We start from the raw sequence: 21751 nt of genomic DNA, 5'->3' as shown, positions 1-21751 counted from the left end.
TGGGAAGGCAAATTCAAATAATCCACAGTCTGCTACGTATCAGGGGCTGGTTTTAGCACGGTGGGCTAAACAGCTGGCTTGTAATGCAGAACAAGGCCAGCAGCGCGGGTTCAATTCCCATACCAGCCTCCCCGAACAGGCGCCGGAATGTGGTGACTAGGGGCTTTTCACAGTAACTTCATTGAAGCCTACTTGTGACAATAAGCGATTATTATTTTTTAATTTTTTATTATCAGCTGGAAAGCACAGAGCAGGAAGAGGAGCCCTCGCATGACATGTTTAATGTCTGTGAGGTGCGCGGAGCCCATCTGTGCTACAGTGGAGGTCGATGGGTAGAAAATTAAGATGGAGGTGGACACAGCGGCCTCTGAGTCTGACATCAGTGAGGGGACCTACAGGAGGATTTGAGGCTCCAAGCCGGCAGCCGCCCTGACTCAGGCAGTACCGGTGAGCTCTACCATTACTTGGAGCATTAGAGGTGGGCATTGCGGCCGTGGTTTAGTCCCAGTTTGGGTCAGTGTAGCGGGGGTTTCTCGGTGCTGGCATCGCTGGGAACAACCCCATTCTCAAATGGGACTCGCTGTTCCTGGCCTGAGTCAGGAATGCCCGCTAAGGCCGCACTTAATAATTTCCTGCACTGACCAGCTCAGCTCATTCTTAAATGTTGCCCCGATCTCTCGACCCCCACCCCACGACACCTCACCGCAGCCTCCGGACTCCCCCAACTTATCGCTTAGAGGGTCCTCGAAACACCCCCCCCCCCCGGGCTCGATCCCTGGCAAGGGAGCCCACCACCCGGACACCTTCGCACAGCCGGCCTGAAACTGTGGCAATGCCCCTGCCAGGGTGCCAGCTGGGCAATGTCAAGGTGCCCGTGTTCCAGGGAGACGGCCACCCAGAGGCCTCTGTTGGCACAGGATAACCCCCCGGCCCCCCGGCCGCCGCTCCGCCGGGTCCACGTTTGTGTGGATTTTGGTGCTGAACGGGGCCTGGATGTGGCCTCGCTGGAGAGGCCGGGAATCGCTGGGTAGGTTCCTGCAGCCGGTTTAAATTGGCTTCTGCGTGCGCCGTTTGGTCCCGTGGGCGGGATTCGCTCTCCGACGCTTCGTGGGAATTGGATGAATTCCTTGAGGCAGGAAGACTGCGAGCAGGCTCTCCCGTCATTCACTGGCTGCACCGCGCTCAAGGCTGGCTGTAAGGTGGCCGGTGGATCACGCCCTGTATCGCTCTTTTCTCTATTCCAGGGAGCAACAAGAAACGTTGGAGGAGATCCTGAAGCACATGCCACAGCCGCAGGCGTCATACCACGTCTGGGGCCATCAGGCATCTCGAGAGACGAGGAGTGGTTTCGGACAAGGCTCGGCACAACATCGAGGGCCGAAGGGCTTGTTCTGTGCTGTACTGTTCTATGTTCTATGAGTGTCAGCCAGACACCCCAGGGAGCTCAACCCATGACACTCAAAGGGTGCTCCGTGCTGCGCTACGTCCCCACATCACCTCCAACAGGTCAGGCCTGGACGGCGCACTTACACCTGAGGAAGAGACCGTTAGCAGGCTGCGGCCCTCTAGGCATGGGGCCAGCAGAGGACACCTGGCAGTCATCTCAGTTAGCAGGGCCTTTCCGGCAGGAGGCTGCCCACCTCTGCTGTGGAGATCCTGCTGCACCTACACATGGCGGTGAACAAAGAAGGTTAAGTAGTGTGCACCCTCTCTCTACATAGCCTGCACATTTGTTTTTTTTTTAAATTTGGAGTACCCAATTAATTTTTTTCCAATTAAGGGGCAATTTAGCGTGGCCAATCCACCTACCCTGCACATCTTTGGGTTGTGGGGATGTAGCCATCTCAGATGGCCACCTGCAAAGGACCATGGGAATTGTGGCCAACCCAGGACTCAGACAGACTCAGAGCTTGTGTGTGTATTTGCAACCCAGATAGCTGGACGCGATCGAAACCCCCGCTCGTTTGCATTCTCATGGCCCATTTCCCCAGAACAAAAGGACTGTACTCAGGTAACCGATACAGAGGCAAACTAACCGGCGCCACTCCCTTCACACAGGAATCCCAAACAGCCAAGGTCAGTGATCGCTCAGGACACGCCCCGCCATCAAGGCACCCGTCCCTTTATTGGCCAAAATCGAAGGCGGTGATCGAAGCCTGGCGAATTATTGGGTCCAAAGCTAAGGACCGCCCCAAAGAGCGCAAAATCCCAGACGGATAAAAAGAGACTCGGCCATGTGTTCGGTCTCTCTTGGCATTCGCCTAAAACCAAGTGTAGCATTACGACCAGAAGACAAGTTCAAGACCAACGATCGCTACCAGACGGATGAGCCCAGCAGAAACGAAGCCACTTCTTCCACCCAGCCACACAAGATCCGGACAAAGGCCTTGTTCATCTGCACAGAGCCGGTTGCCCTGAAGTTAAGTATAGGTTATTGTAGTTGTTAGGTGTAGTTTAACATGGAGTGTTTTATGTTGCATGTCGACATAATCCTTGTGTGTAAATAAACTATCATTGAACTTGAACTGACTAACTGGTTGTTTGGTCTTTGATCGATATCCGGTAAAGCCTTGTGGTGGTATCATTTGATACCTGGCTGTCATAATATACACCAGTATATCATGGTGCAGACACACATTGATGGACACACAGTGGGACCAATCACCACACACAACACCGCAGCCAATCACCAGTTAGAGCACACGCACTATAAAGACAGGGGGCAACAGAGTACCCGCTCATTCGAGTTGCAGCTAGCTAGGAGGACAGAGCTCACAGCCTGCAACACAGACATTCACCATGTGCTGAGTGCATCGACTGGTTAGGACAAGGCAGAGGTCTTTAGTTAAAGCTAGTATCGCATTAACCCACAGTCTAAGTATGTTTAAACAGCTAATGATTCAATAAAATAGTGTTGCACTATTTCAAGTGTTGGTGACCTGTATGTGATCCAGAACACCCAACACATCACTGGCGACTCTGAAAAGCAATATCATCATTAATAACTGCCATATCTAGTTAATTTGGCAACATTATTGGTGACGCTGGTGGGATAGTATTCCATTATTAAAAAGAGCAACATTATTGGCGTCTCTGGTGCCAATTGGCAACAGGGGTGGGAGACCCACGTAGACACGGGAAGAATGTGCAAACTCCACACGGACAGTGACCCAGAGCCAGGATCGAACCTGTGACCTCGGCGCGTGAGGCAGCCGTGCTAACCCACTGCGCCATCGCGCTGCCCCCTCGCCGTCGTGAGGCTGCCGTGCTAACCACTGTGCCACCGCGCTGCCCTCCTCGCCGCCGTGAGGCAGCCGTGCTAACCACTGTGCCACTGTGCCGCCCAGCCTGCACATTTGTAAATATATTTAGAATTTAATGGTTTGTAAGTCCCATGGATTTCATTTTCCTAATTGTTGGTTCAATGTTGCGCGCTGAGTTAAGGTGTCAGATTGTTAGCCCATCAGAGTCTGATTGATTCAGTATTGCCACATCGACATCAGAGCAGTTAGTTTACAGGACGAAGCACTGGCTGTTGGTTCTCAGTGTGCTGTCTGGTCACTCGCCGCTCACTGTGCTGTGATCTCGGGAGATGTCTCCAGCGAGCTCGTTCCATCTCCTGCTGCTGTTCCACCGACGTTAGCTGCGGCGAGTGGCACAATTACCTGTGGGGCTTAAATCAGCTACGTGTGCCAGGGTCTACTGTGAATGCAGTTTCAGGCTGAGAAAGTGCCGTTGGACAAGGTCTCGATCTAGGTCTCTTCTCCTCTGAGCCAAAAAAAAGGAATGTTTACTGCAGCTTCCATCCTCAACAACTCTTTGGATATGTGAATGAATCGGAATTGAGACATCCATTGAGTGGTCTATTCCTGCTCTCATATCCTGAACAGGCTCCCCTTCACCTCCAATCAAGCTGGCCACCACTAAGCCCTTGGCCTGGCCTCCAAGTAGACACAACATCCACAGTCCTTCCCTTCCAGGTAAAGGACATCCTGGAGAGCCACATCTCAGCCTTCCCCCCACTTTATACATGACTGTGCTTGGAGGGTGGTGGTTGGGGGGGAGGGGGGGGGAGCCTATCCCCAAACTGAACCGAAAAAAGCCCAGCAAGACACAAACAAAACCCCCAAAATAAGTCCAAACAGCACAGATCCAAAGTTTTACAAAACATAGTTCAGTTCTCCTCAGTCAAAGTTCAAGATCCTCCTTCTCCTCTCAGTCTATTCACCTTCATGACGTCCGCTGCCTCCTCCGACGAGACAAAGTACCACTCCCAACCCCCAGAGGTCACCCATAGTTGGGCCGGGGACAGTAGTCCGAACTTTATGCCCTTTTTGTACGGGACCAACTTGACCTTATTAAAGCTCGCCCTCCTTTTTGCGAGCTCTGCTCCCAGGTCCTGATACACCCGGATCTCGACATCCTCCCAGTACATCGCCACGTCAGCCTGGCCCACCTCATAATGCGTTCCTTGTCCAGGAACCGATGTAATCGCACCACCATCGCCCTGGGCAGCTCGCCCCCCCTGGGGCTTGTGCATCAGTGCCCTCTGGGCCCGATCCACCTCCAGCGGCCGGTCAAATGCACCTTCCCCATTCCCCAAGCAACTTCTCCAGCATCTTCCCAACATACGCACCAGCGTCCGATCCTTCGATTCCCTCCGGCGGAACCAAAATTCGGAGGTTCTGCCTCCGAGAACGATTTTCCAGGTTCCTCACTTCCTCCAGCGGCCTCTTCTGCTGGTCTCGCATCAGCCCCATCTCTGCTGCCATCAAGGTGGACTGTTCCTCCTCTTCCCCCGCCAGCTCTTCCAGCCTCTAGATCACCTGTCCCTGGGTCGTCAGTCTCGTCTCCACGCGGTCAACCACCGCCTTGATCGAGTCCACCGCCTGGGCCAGGTCCTCCAAACCTTCCTTTCGGTGTTCGGTGAACTTCTCATTTAAGAAGCTCACCAACTGGTCCATCGACCACTGAGCTGACGGGTCCGATCCTGTTCCTCCGCCACCTCCACTCGCGTTGTCCGCTCCTCACTCGCAACCACCGCCTGGTTCGTTCTTTTCCGATGACTTCTAGGCCGTAGCTCCATAAACTGGGGGTCTCTTTCGCCTGTTCTTGCTTCTACACTCTTTCCTCACATATTTCCTGCAACAATCCAGCTTAAAAGCCACACAAAGACCACCGTGAGCGGGAGCTGCCAAATGTGCGACCGCTCACTCCATGGTCGCCATCGGAAGTCTTCCTTTTTGACCTTTTGCAGTTACGGGTGTTGTAGGTACACCCAGTGTTGTTCGGGAGGGAGTTCCAGGATTTTAATGCTGACTTACAGTGGCTCCTAGACAGGCAGCACCTTGATTTGAAAATTCTCATCTGTTTTCCAATCTGTCCCATGGCCTTACGACTGCTTCCCTCCAATCTCTCTTCCTGCCCCACAACCTGCCAAAGTATCTGCACTCGTCTAATCCTGGTCTCCTGACCATCTCTCATTTTACTTGCTCCACCATCGAAAGCCCGAGGATCTGGATTTCCCTCCCACAGCCTCTCTGACCCTGTATCGGGCAGCACAGCGGTTAGCACTGTGGCTTCACAGCGTAAGGGACCCCGATTCGAATCCCGGCTTGGGTCACTGTCTGTGCGGAGTCTGCACGTTCTCCCTGTGTCTGCGTGGGTTTCCTCCGGGTGCTCCCACAAGTCCTGAAAGATGTGCTGTTAGGTAATTTGGACATTCTGAATTCTCCCTCTGTACCCGAACAGGCGCCGGAATGTGACGACTAGGGGATTTTCACAGTAACTTCATTGCAGTGTTAATGTAAACCTACTTGTGACACTAATAAAGATCATTATGTAGATTGTCCGACCAGAGAGGAGGCAATATTGGATTTGGTACTTGGTAATGAACCAGGGCAAGTGATAGATTTGTTAGTGAGGGAGCATTTTGGAGATAGTGACCACAATTCTGTGACTTTCACTTTAGTAATGGAGACGGATAGGTACGTGCAACAGGGCAAGGTTTACAATTGGGGGAAGGGTAAATACGATGTTGTCAGACAAGAATTGAAGTGCATACGTTGGGAACATAGGCTGTCAGGGAAGGACACAAGTGAAATGTGGAACTTGTTCAAGGAACAGGTGCTACGTGTCCTTGATATGTATGTCCCTGTCAGGCAGGGAAGAGATGGTCGAGTGAGGGAACCATGGTTGACAAGAGAGGTTGAATGTCTTGTTAAGAGGAAAAAGGAGACTTATGTAAGGCTGAGGAAACAAGGTTCAGACAGGGCGCTGGAGGGATACAAGATATCCAGGAGGGAACTGAAGAAAGGGATTAGGAGAGCTAAGAGAGGGCATGAACAACCTTTGGCGGGTAGGATCAAGGAAAACCCCAAGGCCTTTTACACATATGTGAGAAATATGAGAATGACTAGAGCGAGGGTAGGTCCGATCAAGGACAGTAGCGAGAGATTGTGTATTGAGTCTGAAGAGATAGGAGAGGTCTTGAACGAGTACTTTTCTTCTGTATTTACAAATGAGAGGGGCCATATTGTTGGAGAGGACAGTGTGAAATAGACTGGTAAGCTCGAGGAAATACTTATTAGGAAGGAAGATGTGTTGGGCATTTTGAAAAACTTGAGGATAGACAAGTCCCCCGGGCCTGACGGGATATATCCAAGGAGTCTATGGGAAGCAAGAGATGAAATTGCAGAGCCGTTGGCAATGATCTTTTCGTCCTCACTGTCAACAGGAGTGGTACCAGGGGATTGGAGAGTGGCGAATGTCGTGCCCCTGTTCAAAAAAGGGACTAGGGATAACCCTGGGAATTAAAGGCCAGTTAGTCTTACTTCGGTGGTAGGCAAAGTAATGGAAAGGGTACTGAAGGATAGGATTTCTGAGCATCTGGAAAAACACTGCTTGATTAGGGATAGTCAGCACGGATTTGCGAGGGGGAAGTCTTGCCTTACAAATCTTATTGAATTCTTTGAGGAGGTGACCAAGCATGTGGGTGAAGGTAAAGCAGTGGATGTAGTGTACATGGATTTTAGTAAGGCATTTGATAAGATTCCCATGGTAGGCTTATGCAGAAAGTAAGGAGGCATGGGATAGTGGGAAATTTGGCCAGTTGGAGTTTGGAGTTTGCACATTCTCCCCATGTTTGCGTGGGTTATGCCCCCACAACCCAAAGATGTGCCGGGTAGGTGGATTGGCCACGCTAAATTGCCCCTTAATTGGAAAAAAATGAATTGGGTACTCTAAATTTAAAAAAAAATCAACTTGTGTAGTTCGATGTCGAATTTTGTTTGATAACGCACTTTTTTAAATATGAATTTAGAGTACCCAATTCTTTGTTTCTAATGATGTGGAGATGCCGGCGTTGGACTGAGGTGAGCACAGTAAGAAGTCTTACAACACCAGGTTAAAGTCCAACAGGTTTGTTTCGATGTCACTGGCTTTCGGAGCGCTGCTCCTTCCTCAGGTGAATGAAGAGGTATGTTCCAGAAACACATATATAGACAAATTCAGAGATGCCAAACAATGCTAGGAATGCGACCATTAGCAGGTGATTAAATCTTTACAGATCCAGAGATGGGGTAACCCCAGGTTAAAGAGGTGTGAATTGCATCAAGCCAGGACAGTTGGTAGGATTTTGCAGGCCAGATGGTGGGGGATGAATGTAATGCGACATGAATCCCAGGTCCCGGTTGAGGCCGCACTCATGTGTGCGGAACTTGGCTATAAGTTTCTGCTCGGCGATTCTGCGTTGTCGCACGTCCTGAAGGCCGCCTTGGAGAACGCTTACCCGGAGATCAGAGGCTGAATGCCCTTGACTGCTGAAGTGTTCCCCGACTGGAAGGGAACATTCCTGCCTGGTGATTGTCGCGCGATGTCCGTTCATTCGTTGTCGCAGCGTCTGCATGGTCTCGCCAATGTACCACGCTTCGGGACATCCTTTCCTGCAGCGTATGAGGTAGACAACGTTGGCCGAGTCGCACGAGTATGTACCGCGTACCTGGTGGGTGGTGTTCTCACGTGTAATAGTGGTATCCATGTCGATGATCTGGCACGTCTTGCAGAGATTGCCATGGCAGGGTTGTGTGGTGTCGTGGTCACTGTTCTGAAGACTGGGTAGTTTGCTGCAAACAATGGTTCGTTTGAGGTTGCGCGGTTGTTTGAAGGCAAGTAGTGGGGGTGTGGGGATGACCTTGGCAAGATGTTCATCGTCATCAATGACGTGTTGAAGGCTGTGAAGAAGATGACGTAGTTTCTCCGCTCCGGGGAAGTACTGGACGACGAAGGGTATTCTGTCGGTTGTGTCCCATGTTTGGCTTCTGAGGAGGTCGGTGCGGTTTTTCGCTGTGGCGCGTTGGAAGAGGATGTCCCGAAGCGTGGTACATTGGCGAGACCATGCAGACGCTGCGACAACGAATGAACGGACATCGCGCAACAATCACCAGGCAGGAATGCTCCCTTCCAGTCGGGGAACACTTCAGCAGTCAAGGGCATTCAGCCTCTGATCTCCGGGTAAGCGTTCTCCAAGGCGGCCTTCAGGACGCGCGACAACGCAGAATCGCCGAGCAGAAACTTATAGCCAAGTTCCGCACACATGAGTGCGGCCTCAACCGGGACCTGGGATTCATGTCGCATTACATTCATCCCCCACCATCTGGCCTGCGAAATCCTACCAACTGTCCTGGCTTGGTACAATTCACACCTCTTTAACCTGGGGTCGCCCCATCTCTGGATCTGTAAAGATTTAATCACCTGCTAATGGTCGCATTCCTAGCATTGTTTGGCATCTCTGAATTTGTCTATATATGTGTTTCTGGAACATACCTCTTCATTCACCTGAGGAAGGAGCAGCGCTCCGAAAGCAAGTGACATCGAAACAAACCTGTTGGACTTTAACCTGGTGTTGTAAGACTTCTTACTTTGTTTCTAATGAAGGGGCAATTTAGCACAGTCAATTCACCTGCCCGGCACATCGTTTTGGGTTGTGGGAAGGAGACCCACGCAGACACGGGGAACTTTATAACGCTCTTGGCAACTTTGTTGCACAAACAGAGGTTGTTGGGGATCTTCGGCATTCTCGTACCCAGAGCAGTGTGTGTTCAGTCACTGACTATTCAAGCTATTCAAGGTTGAAATAGACACACTACTCGGTGGTATATTGAGTGGTGCGAAAGTTCAAGTTAATTTTGGGGGGGGGGGGTAATTTTGAGGGGGGTAGAGCAGGGTGGGGTGCTGGTGACTTAAAGCTATTTCAAAAACATGTGGGTTTGTGCCTGTTGGTGAGAAGCGCATTAGAGGAAGTGGTTTCAGGGAGTTTCTGAGACTGACAGTGAGAGGCAGAAATCCCCAGAAACATGGGGAGAATGTGCAAACTCCACACGGACAGTAAACTCGGAGCGATTAAGCCACTCGTTAATCCTTTCACATGTTCATTCAGCTCTCCCTCACGTACACAAAGCAACAGTTGCCTGCTGATTGCCTGGCCAAAATTAGCAGCCTTACTGTTTAAATATACATTAAAAACTAAAAGTGACACTCGGTGGAAAGACTGTCAGTGGTGCAATTGCAACCCCATGTCAGAGAATCATAGAATAATACTGCACAAGAGGCCATTCAGCCCACAGTGCCGCTGTCAGCTCTTAACATTCTATCCCAGTTAGTTCCAGTCCAGATGCCCTTTCCTTTAGTTCTATAAATGTGTTTTCCTTTTAAATATTCAACCAATTTCTTTTTGAAAATGATGGTGAAGCTACTCGCAGGCAGCGAGTTCCAGATCCAGGCCGTGTAAAGAAATTTCTCATCTTCTTTCTGGTTCTTCCGCGGATGGGATCTACCCCAGGTTATTGTGGGAGGCAAGGGGAGAAGTAGTTTAACAGATACCTTTGCACCCTCTTTGATCACAGGCGAGGTTCCACAGGACTGGGCAGCACGGTAACACAGCGGTTAGCACTGTTGCTTCACAGCGCCAGGGACCCGGGTTCGATTCCCCGCTGGGTCACTGTCTGTGCGGAGTCTGCACGTTCTCCCCGTGTCTGCGTGGGTTTCCTCCGGGTGCTCCGGTTTCCTCCCACAGTCCAAAGATGTGCAGGTTAGGTGGATTGGCCATGATAAATTGTCCCTTAGTGTCCAAAAGGTTAGGTGGAGTTACTGGGATAAGTGGAAGTGTGGGCTTGGGTAAGGTGCTGATTCCAAGGGCCGGTGTAGACTCGATGGGCTGAATGGCCTCCTTCTGCACTGTAAATTCTAGGATTCTATGGAGAATAGGCAATGTTATTCCCTTGTTTAAGAAAGGAAGCAGGGATAATCCAGCAAATTATAGGCCGGTGAGCTTGACACGTCAGTGGTGGGGAAGCTTTTGGAAAAGATACTGAGGGACAAGATGTCTGCACATTTGGAGGAAAATGGACTAGTTTGTGACAGGCAGCATGATTTTGTACGGGGAAGGTCATGTCTTACCAATGTGATTGAGTTTTTTGAAAAGGTGATAAAGAAAATTGATGAGGGAAGGGTTGTAGTTTATATGGACTTTAGTAAGGCGTTTGACAAGGTCCCACATGGCAGACTGGTACAAAAACTAAAATCACGTGGGATTCGGGGTGGGCTGGCTTGGTTACAGAACTGGCTCGGTTATAGAAGACAGAAAGTAGCGGTGGAAGGGTGTTTTTCACAATGGAGATCTGTAGCTAGTGGTGTTCCGCAGGGATCAGTGCTGGGACCTCTGTTGTTTGTAATATATATAAATGATGTGGAGGAAAATGTGGGTGGTCTGATTAGTAAGTTTGCGGATGACACGAAGTTTGGTGGAGTTGCTGATAGTGTCGAGAATTGTCAAGGGGATTTAACAGGATATAGATAGATTGGAGACTTGGGCACAGAAATGGCAGATGGAGTTTAATCCGGACAAATGTGATGTGAAGCATTTTGGAGGATCAAATCTAGGTATGAATTATTATGTAAATAGCAGAACCCTACGGAATATTAACATACAGAGGGATCTGGGTGTACAGGTCCACAGTTCCCTAAAAGTGGCAATACAGGTGGCCAAGGTGATGAAGAAGGCATACGGCATGCCTGCCTTCATCAGCCGGGGCATTGAGTACAGGAGTTGGGAAATCATGTTGCAGCTGTATAAAACCTTGGTTAGGCCGCATTTGGAGTATTGTGTGCAGTTCTGGTCACCACATTGTCAGAAGGACGTGGAAGCTTTGGAGAGAGTGCAAAGAAGGTTCACCAGGATGTTGCCTGGTCTTGAGGATGTTGGCTATGGGGAGAGGTTGAATAAGCTAGGATTGTTTTCACTGGAAAGATGGAGGCTGAGGGGAGACCTGATAGAGGTCTACCAAATTATGAGAGGCATAGACAGGGCGGATAGTCAGAGGCTTTTTCCAAGGGTGGAAGTGTCAATGACAAGGGGGCACAGGTTCAAGGTGAGAGGGGGAAAGTTTAAGGGAGATGTGCGGGGTAACGTTTTTCACGCAGAGAGTGGGTGGGTGCCTGGAACGTGCTGCCAGAGGATGTGGTGGAAGCAGCACATTAGTGACATTTAAGAGGCATCTGGATGGGTCCATGAATAGGGACTGAGTAAGGGCAGAAGGTTTTGTTTTTAGTGAGGGCATCATGATCGGCACAGGCTTGGAGGGTTGAAGGATAGATCATGGAACCATAGAATGGTTACATGAAAGAAGGTGACCATTTGTCTGTCTAATCTGTGCTGACACGCAGCAAGAACAACCTTACCCCGTATCCCTGCCAACTTTTCCCTTCAGATAATGGAGATTGAGAAGGAAAATGGAGTTGAGGTCAATAATCATAATAATCTTATAGTGTCACACTATAACAATAATAATTAGTGTCACAAGTAGGCTTACATTAATTAACACTGCAATGAAGTTATTGTGAAAATCCCCTCGTCGCCACACTCCGGCGCCTGTTCGGGTACACGGAGGGGGAATTCAGAATGTCCAATTCACCTTCTTTCGGGGCTTGTGGGAGGAAACGGGAGCGCCCGGAGGAAACCCACGCAGACACGGGGAGAACGTGCAGACTCCGCACAGACAGTGACCCAAGCCGGGAGTCGAACCCGGGACCCTGGCGCTGAGAAGCAACAGTGCTAACCGCTAGTGTGCTGCCCAGCCATGATCTTATTAAGTGATAAAGCCTCACCGTGTGGATTTTTTTTATTCTTTGAGGGGATGTGTGCGTCACCGACTGGGCCCAGCATTTATTGCCCATCGCTCATTGTCCTTGAACTGAGTGGCTGGCTGGGCCATTTCAGAGGGCAGGTGAGATTCAACCACATTGCTGTGTGTCTGGAGTCAAATGTAGGCCAGACCGGGTAAGGACGGCAGATTTCCTTCCTGAAGGACATTAGTGAACCAGATGGGTTTTTGCAACAATCGACAATGGTTTTACGGTCATCGTTAGACTTCTAATTCCAGAATTTTATCTAATTCAGATTTCACTATTTGCCCTAGTGGGATTCGAACCTGAGGCCTCAGATCATTACTCTGGGTTTCAGGATTACTAGACGAGTGACAATCCCACTGCACCAACCCCATCCCATGTGTGTCTTAAAAAAACTTCCCACAAATTACTGTGAAGTGTAGTAACTTAGATAGCAAATTTTGCAAAAGCCCTGTTTCCTGATCCCTTGCCCCAAAGACATTTTCTGCCTATGTCTTTTCCTGTAATGAGTCAGGACAGTGAACATCAGCAAGCTCTTTGGCTGTGGGGGAATCACAACATTTGAACAATCCTGTCCTTGCCAGACACACACGTTCACTACTCAGCCAGGGTCACAGTTCAGTGGTCAGCAGCGTGAATCATAGTTCTCCAACTCGGTCACTGCAAGGGAAAGACATTCCCCCAGTTGGTGCCAAACTGAACGGAGCAGCCTTAGCAATCAGGAGATGGAGCTCAATGGCTCTGCACTGCACATGTCTTTGCTCGACCAGGCCTTGCAATGCAGAGCAGAAGCTGCCAGAACGCTCCCTCAAATGCTACGTCTGCAGTTACTTTGGGTTTTGACGCTGACTACACGATTATGCTCAGACAAACCTCCTGTTTAACTAAACTTTCACTGTCGCTGCAAGGTTACGTCCTGAAATTCATCGGTTAATTTTCTACTGCGATATTTCACAAACCCTTTGAATCCAGATTGCAAACAGGAATCTGCTTCTACACCGCAATCTCAAACAATAGCTCAACTTCCTGTACACAGTTGTAAAACTAAATTGCACAAGAATTGGTTAACTCAGATGTACCAAACCATGTAACGGCTCCCTGCACAGACTGTTCAGCCATTCTCTCATATTCAAAAACATGAAGTACCAAGGAATTGCCCTTGAGGTTATCTCAGCAACAAGCTAATTAACTGGTGGATATCACGGATGTGTTGAATGTGGGTCTTTGCGTGACACCCACCCACCCCTGCACATCAGTATACCGTTTGTAGCCACATTAGCAACGTGGGCCTCACAAACATCGGCAGAGTTTTTAAACTCTGCAGTCCTAATTGAATGTTGGTTAAAATGAATGCTGGGCAGCACACATGTAACTAAATTATCCCTAATGACACTCACCAGGGGCTCGTGGGTCTTGCTGTTCACAATGACTACCTTTGTGCGACCTTCCAGTCGTGGCTACCTCAATGAGGTCAAAAGCTGAACAAATAAAAAATGGCGGCCAGTGTTATCCAGGCTTTGGGTTGGAAACACTCGAGTGGCTATTTCCCGACACTGCCTGGTGAGTCACAAAACATCCAGGAACGCCACACATTTATCAGAGTTAACATATGGGCGGCACGGTAGCACAGTGGTTAGCACTGTTGCTTCACAGCAGCAGGGTCCCAGGTTCGATTCCGGGCTCGGGTCACTGTCTGCGCGGAGCCTGCACGTTCTCCCCGTGTCTGCGTGGGTTTCCTCCGGTTTCCTCCCACAAGTCCTGAAAGACGTGCTGTTGGGTAATTCGGACATTCTGAATTCTCCCTCTGTGTGCCCGAACAGGCACCGGAATGTGGCGACTAGGGGCTTTTCACAGTAACTTCATTGCAGTGTTGACGTAAGCCTGCTTGTGACAATGAAGATTATTATTATCCCATCCTGTGAGAGATGGGTTTAATACTCCTGGGCGGGGAAAGAGAAATAATTCATTGTAATTCAATAATACTTGCTGAAATGTGGATTTAATAGTCTTCTGGCACTGACTATCTTAGCTGGTCACTGGGATGAGGTACGGACAGGACTCTATCCCAGCCACAGCATCCCTGCTGGAGTGGAGTGGAGAGGGAAAATACTTGCTCTTTTAGAGCATGCTTGTGAGAGAGTAGGCAGGGGAATTGTAGGAGAGGGCCGAATGCTGAGTAATGCGCAGACAACGATGGAACTTTTTTCACCAGCAGGCCCCCAGCCTCGCAGGGTGCTAACCGTCCACACCCACACAATTTGCAAGCAGCCGAGCAAAAGCTAGAGCGCATTAAAACCAATATGTAAATGAGAGCGTATTCTGAAGATCTGGATCTGTGCAGCAATCATCTACGACCAAAAAAGGCTTTTTTTAAATTTAAAAAATGACTGCTTCTTATAACCACACACAGGAAATGGAACAAGAACCAAGAATTCGCACAGAGTGCAAGTCCAGACTACAAAACATGCCATATCCTGTTGGGTCTGCTGAAACTATCCATATCATTCAGCGGTTGGGCACAGACCAAAATCATAAAAGATGCCAAATAATATAAAGCAACAAAAAAATAAAGACAATTCTCAATATGTCTCAACTCAGTCCGTCTGCCCCACCCCCTGTACGCCATGAGCACAGGCGGATTCCTCATAAATCACGGATGCAGGTTTTACCCGAGGGTTTTGTGTGCACGATCACCGGTCAGTAGATTAGAAAAACCGAACACAGAGCTGGTGAATGTTGCAGCAGGAATAAGGGTAAAACAAAGGAATAGTGGGCTTGCTTTGAGCGTAGTGTATGCACAATACCAATCAGGAAGTCTAGTGGAGTTTCTGCTCTCCTGGATGCACAGGCCACCCATCAACATCCATTGGTGTTCAGCAAATTCATACCATACCCCCGAAGATCAAACCTGCGGCCTTTCTGGTATACATGGTTCAAAAGCCACACTCAATTTACACTTGAACGATTTAGAAATTGGGATCATCTTGACAATGCTGAATCACTTGCATTTAACTCCTGCCTCACCCTCTACAACCTTTTTCCATTGTAACCCAAGAATGACAAGAGACTGGATGGTTGCGACAGTTTTGTAAAGCAGGATATTCCACAGCACGGCGACACCGCGGGTGATAGAAGGGTGAATGGACTCGAAACGTTAACTCTGTTTCCCTCTCCGCCGAAGCTGCCAGACCCGCTGAGTCCGTCCAGCATTTTCCGTTTTATTTCCGGTTTCCAGCACCCGCAGCATTTGGCTTTTATTTCTATCGACACTGCGACTTGGCCGTCACCAATCTGCATCAAGGCCCATTCTTGCCAGTCACGTTTGCATGCCAACCTTTGGCACAATCATTTTGTCTGGCATTCAATCCCAACCTCGTCAATCCACCCTGCCCGTTGCCACGCTGGACAAGCCGCAAGCCACTCCCACTTAAATAATAGGAAACAAAGCAGTAGGAATATGGTCGGTTCGGGGACAGTTTGACGAGTTCGTACACAAATGCACAAAGCATTGGGGGGGGGACGGACAAAGAAATTAGAAGCACAAATTCAAAAAACTGTATGGTGCAAACTTCCAAGGATGACTTCACCGCACCTGAGCCCACTGTGGAACCAACATTCTGGAAGTCTCGCCATTATCACCCCTTTGTCCCCCATTTAATTCTGGACTCGTGATCATCCCTAACCCTCTCCCTTTCTTGAGTAAGGATTTAGTGGGTGAAGAGCAGCCCACTTGGCCTCCCGTTGCCTTCCTCATTCCCTTTGACCTTCAGAATGCCACCTGTCCGTGGGTTTCACCCGAGGCTGCAGGGCCCCGGCCTACCCTGGATGGGCAATCACACCCATCATCAACCCTCCAGTCACAACCAATGATCCCACTGCTTTCACCAGGAGTGCCTCAGAATGGGGCTCAAACCCTGCAACTTCACTCAGCCAGGGGTCATTGTCCCCAAAACAGTTTCATTTCCCCATTGAGCAATCACGGTCAATAAACTTCCCTTTAAATGCATCAATCTTATTTGTCTCCGCTTCTGTTCATGAGAGGGAGTTCCACATTCTCACCACTCTCTGGGTAAAGATCTTTCTCCGAATTCCCTATTTGGTTTACTAATGACTGTCTTCACGGCTCCTAGTTCCAGTCCCCACTGTAAGTGGAAATAGCTTCTCAATGTCTAGCGTATCAAACTCTTCCATTATCTCGACGACCTCTGTTAAGTCACCTCTCAGCAATCTCAACCTTTATCCCCGAGAATCAAGTCCCCAATCTATTCAGTCTATCCTGATCAGTTTGACGTCTCACCTCTGGTAGTACACTTGTGAATCTTTTGCACCTTGTTCAATGCCTCTATATTCTTTTCATAACATGGAGACCATGTAGAGGACTACATGTGTGGTCCAACTATGGTTGGACGCACGTTTAACATGACTTTTCTGCGCGACCTCTCGAGGAATGAATCCCAGTGCATAACTCTCCTTCTTCAATGACCTTATTAACCTGGTAAGAAGTCTTACACCAACCAGGTTAAAGTCCAACAGGTTCATTTGGAATCACTAGCTTTTGGAGCGACTCCAAACAAACCTTTTGGACTTTAACCTGGTTGTTGTGAGACTTCCTACTGCGCTCACCCCAGTCCAACGCCGGCATCTCCACATCATTATTAACCTGCATCACTACTTTGAGTGATTTACATGGGCTGCACCTCAGATTCCTGTGCTCTTTGACCAGATTCAGCCAGCATTCAACTAAAAGAAAAGCTTTAAGTGAGGCTTATACGCAATGCGAGGCAAGGTGGAAATCCAATACACTAGGCAAAGGATATAAAGAAGGTAGTAAGCATGGAGAAAAAGAAAATGAAAAAACGTTTTTAGAACGATATTAAGGGAACAAGTGTGCTAACGGCAATGGGAGCCCATTAAAGAGATACATATGACTATGAGAGAGAAGAAAATTGCAGACGTGTTAAATGTATGTTTTCACAATGGTACAAGGAATAACATATCAACAGCACAGGGGAATGTTAAATAAATTAATGGATTTAAATATAGGTGAGAAAATGGCATTGGAAAAAAGTAAGTTAGGGCAACACAGTGGTTAGCACTGTTGTCCCACGGCACCGAGGTCCCAGGTTCGATCCCGGCTCTGGGTCACTGTCCGTGTGGAGTTTGCACATTCTCCCCGTGTCTGCGTGGGTTTCGCCCCCACAACCCAAAGATGTGCTGGGTAGGTGGATTGGCCACGCTAAATTGCCCCTTAATTGGAAAAAAATAAATGGGTACCCTAAATCTAAAAAAAAAAAAAGAGGAAAAAATTAGATTTGTGATCCACAGCTCCGGATGGGAGTAAATTAGGTGAGGAAATAGAATTTTTCAAAGATCTCTAGATTCTGGAATCATGCTCATGACTTGGAAAATTGCAAATATCACTCCTTTATTTGAGAATGGAAGGAGGGAGGAATCTCCGCTGGGTAATCACTGACCTATCTGATTCACATCGATTCAGCACTTGGGCACATACCAATCAGCGAGTTAGTAGTGATTGCCTGACTAATATTTTATCAAGGTAGGGGAAATATCCATACAGATTCTGAAATCTGTCTATAATGCTCCACGCAAGAAATGATTCAAACTGAAAGCACACAGAATCAGAGACAGTTGCTGAATAATTCTGCCGCCCCTCCCACCGCACGAAGGTCACGGGCGAGACGCGGCCAATGGAGAAATCCATTGACCTCGGGCTGGATTCCCAGTCGCCAGGCCAACGCAGCACAAGGATCCCGCCCAGTGTTGTGACTTGAGGCAGTAATTGGTTGGGAAGGGGTTACCGTGGGGTGCTACCGTGGGCGGCACGGTAGCACAGTAGTTAGCACTGTTGCTTCACAGCGCCAGGGTCCCAGGTTCAATTCCGGCCTCGGGTCATTGTCTGTGCGGAGTCTGCACGTCCTCCCCGTGTGTGCGTGGGTTTCCTCCGGGTGCTCCGGTTTCCTCCCACAGTCCAAAGATGTGCGGGTTAGGTGGATTGGCCAAGCTAAATTGCCCTTAGTGACTAAAAAGGTTGGGTGGGGTTAATGGGTTATGGGGATACAGTGGAGTGTGGGCTTGGATAGGGTGCTGTTTCCAAGGGCTGGGGCAGACTCGATGGGCCGAATGGCCTCCTTCTGCACTGTAAATTCTATAATTCTATGTTTCTATGACAGACGGTAGAGATAATGGATATGTTCTCTGATTGGTGGGGTGACAAGTGATACCCAAGGAGCACTGGATCGTCACTAGACACATGCATTAACGTGCTGGATGAGAAAAAGCTATTGTGACACTATGTTTGTGGCAAATTTCACCATTATAATTGCAAGGAGCAAAATGAAGCAGCAAGTAGACAGCTCGGAGTGGATGAGGGGGTTGTGCAATAATAAAGTGGCTGAATTAGCCATTTTATGGGAGAATGAGAGGCGAACTCGCTGAATCAGACAGGACTCTAAAGGGGTTTGACAGATTGTTTCCACTGGTTGGGGAATTTGATATAAGGGGCACAGGCCCATGATGAGAGTATGATCAATGAGGACTGGGACGAAGAGAAATTGCTTTGCTCAAGGATTGTGAATCTGTGGAGTTCTCTGCCCGAGAGGATTGTGGACGCTCCATCATTGAATACATTGAAAGCTGGGATAGGCAGGGTTTTGGTCTCTCAGAGAATGGAGTAATGGTGAGAGGGTCGGGAAAGTGAAGTTGAATCCTGAGATCAGCTCTATGGTGGAGACGTTCACTGGGCTGACTCCCAGATCTGGTGTTCTCGTGGACCTGCTTCAGCCGGCTGTCCACTACTGTGTGACTGGACAGGGAGAAGGCAGGCAATTCTGCCGCTACAATTTTGTTTGGGGGGGGGGGGGGGGGGGGGGGGGGGGGGGTGCACCGCCTTGTGGGGAACTCCCCCCATTCCGACGGAGGACGAAGGGACACCAATAAATTTCCACTTCAGCTTGAAGTGCGTCTTGGATGTGGCTTAAGGTTGGAGTCAACCTACTTCATTCGGCTGTCAATGGGAAATGTATCTCGAAAGAACAGCAAGACAACACGGGAGAACATGGAGAGGTGCTGGTGGAGGTGAGACTATGGCCATTGCGGCTGTTGCAATCTCAGCTCAGTAATCTCGCTCCACCAGTCAGCCGGGGCAGTGAGGATTCGACCATCAGCAATATGATTGGGACATAAAGCAGAAGTTACATCAGCTCAGCTAATCGCTAAGCAAAGTGTTGAAATGAGGCACAATTAGCCAACAATTGTTCAGGAGAGTTCCAGCGACATCTGGAGTTGACAACTTGGCTGCTTCTCGTGCAATGGAGGTTCTTGCAGTTCGTTATCTGGGCGTCTCCAAAGGCTAATCAGGAACTTCAATTCGCCAGGTCTCATGGTAACTTTATCAATAAGGAGAGTCGAATAGGTACCTTGCACTCCCGTTTGCCAGGGGCATGAATGATAATGGGAGCACCAAATATCGAGAGGCCAGATCGGGAAAAACAGGATTTCCTGGAGGGACTGCCCGCCCACCACCGATGATGTAATGGGGCTCCCACCATGCAATGCTGGGAACCCCATTTGCATGCGTTAACATCTACTTATCGAAGTTCCCCGCGGCAATCCTTCCCCCCCCCCCAATCTGAAAAGTCCGCCCACAGCAGCGTGACATCACGTCGAGGCGATTCACAACTGCTTTTTAAAAACGTGAAAATAGTGAGCTCACTTGGAGGTGAACACGCAGTTCACCAAAGACTCCTTCCCAGGGGGTTAACGCAGAAGAGGGGAGCCGGGGGACGGGGAGTGGGGGGAGAGCCGGGGGGGGGGAGAAGAGAGCCGGGGGTGGGGTGGGGGGGGGGGCTCTCTCCCAGGAGACCATAGGCTGCTCTCCCCTTTGAGAGCTGATTGGTGGTGATTTCACCCGAGGGTCAGCCACACCTCAGACGAGGGCCAAGGTTGAGGAGGTGCGGCCTTCGTGAATAGCTTCAGCCGGTACGGGAACTGAACCCATGCTGTTAGCATTGGTCCGCCTCACGGACTAGCCATTCGGCCAATGAGCTAACCAACCTCCTGAACGTTGTAATACCAGATCCTTGAGCCATTCGTCTATTACCATTCCTTTAGTTTGACAGCTCAGCCAATTATGCCCACTAACTCACGACTGATGTGTGTCAGTGTCACTGATTCCCAATCAGCATGCTGAGGCCCCCCCCCCCCCCCCCCCCCCCCCCCCCGCTATGGTTTCCCTTTACCATTCTCTGAGACGGCAGGTACATATACCCCCCCGACAGAGGGCAAGGACAAACCGGCTTGGTAAAGCACCCTGTTCTATCAGGTGTGGGTGCTGCCGTGTCTCTCAGCATCCCCCCCTACCCCCTCCTCCCACTCATGAGAGGGTAGCGCAAAGGGACTTACAGTGGCCCACCTTGAATGTGAGCTCAGGACGCACGGGAATTTCCAAAGCTGTGACCACTCAATCAGGCTGAGTGGGTAAAGGGTAGTGTGGGGTCTTGTACATTCTGGGAGACTACACGAGAAAGATCCTCAATGTGATGGTAGGCACAGTAGTCAGTGACCATCGGGACACTGTTCCAGGGTAAATGGGCAAAGATTCAACCCAGGGAAGCGAATCCTCAATGTTCACTCTCTCTGTGTCTTCCCTGGTAGAGCGAGAGAGAGATGGGGCCCGTGGAACTGGCCATCATTCTTCTAGCACATTGAGAGCAGAGTAGGCATCAATGGAGGCAGTGGCTCTCCAGAGGCAGGGGCAAACACAGGAGGGACCCCAGAGAGTGGCCACTCAAAGGCACCTTCTATGACCCAGGGGTCTACAGATGGTGCCTGACTTTCCTGCAGATGGGCGAGAACCAGTATTGAAGAAGACAAGGACACGGTGGTTCCTCTTGTCAATCTTCTTCAGGAGTTGATGTCGTATGGACTTGGGAGGGCATCCAATGCCTGTGGTTTTGAAAGTCGCAGCAGCCCACAACTGTTATGCGACTGGCTCCTTTCAGGGCTCCACGTGTAACCGTTGCGGAATCGGGCAAGGCCCCGCATCAAGGAGGTGGCCAATGCACTCTTCGCGAGGGTTCACAAATATATCAATTATGACCGGGAACAGGATAGCCAGGATACACAAATCATGGGATTTCCTCAGATTGCAGGCTTTATTTTAAATGCAGATCGGGGCCCCCTTTGAATCTGGTGCCCCCTCCTCCCTGCCAGAACGACAGTGCAACCGCGTCCCGAGACTTTGTGTGCACTAAGTGCCAGAAACTCTGGAGTGCAAACTCCGCTGTATCTGGAGATATACATGCCAGTTTTCAGTCTGAACCTGTGCGATTGCCACAGGGTCCAACAGAGGCCAAACATAATGTGGTTTGTGCTACTGCACGCACTGTGGTACAGCAGACTGGTGCCTGGACCAGTCTGGTAGAGCCCTGCGACATAGTCTGCAGAAGGTGCCACACACAGCGGTTGTGCGGCTGCACAATCTGGTAGGTCAACGGGGTGAGGAGCTGCCCGAGGAGGAGCAACACGTGTCCTCTACTGAAGAGGGCAT

The 21751-nt window shown here is 49.7% G+C and overlaps 1 protein-coding gene and 1 long non-coding RNA gene across 3 annotated transcripts in view; one reads left to right on the top strand and one right to left on the bottom strand.

Annotated features, from left to right (window-relative positions):
- The window catches only part of LOC140404618 (uncharacterized), a 1930-nt gene extending 254 nt beyond the window's left edge, over positions 1-1676 (top strand). The window contains exons 2-3 of the long non-coding RNA XR_011938540.1: positions 237-447; positions 1245-1676. This is a non-coding gene — a long non-coding RNA (uncharacterized lncRNA). The remainder of the gene's footprint in view (positions 1-236; positions 448-1244) is intronic.
- LOC140404616 (E3 ubiquitin-protein ligase RNF167-like) overlaps positions 1-21751 on the bottom strand; it is a 148434-nt gene that overhangs the window by 72049 nt on the left and 54634 nt on the right. The gene's annotated exons all lie outside the window — the stretch shown is intronic.

This window comes from Scyliorhinus torazame, chromosome 31, assembly GCF_047496885.1.
Source record: "Scyliorhinus torazame isolate Kashiwa2021f chromosome 31, sScyTor2.1, whole genome shotgun sequence".
Lineage (NCBI taxonomy): Eukaryota > Metazoa > Chordata > Chondrichthyes > Carcharhiniformes > Scyliorhinidae > Scyliorhinus > Scyliorhinus torazame.
Note: the sequence above shows the minus strand (reverse complement) of the source record. Positions and strands in the feature narration are given on the sequence as shown.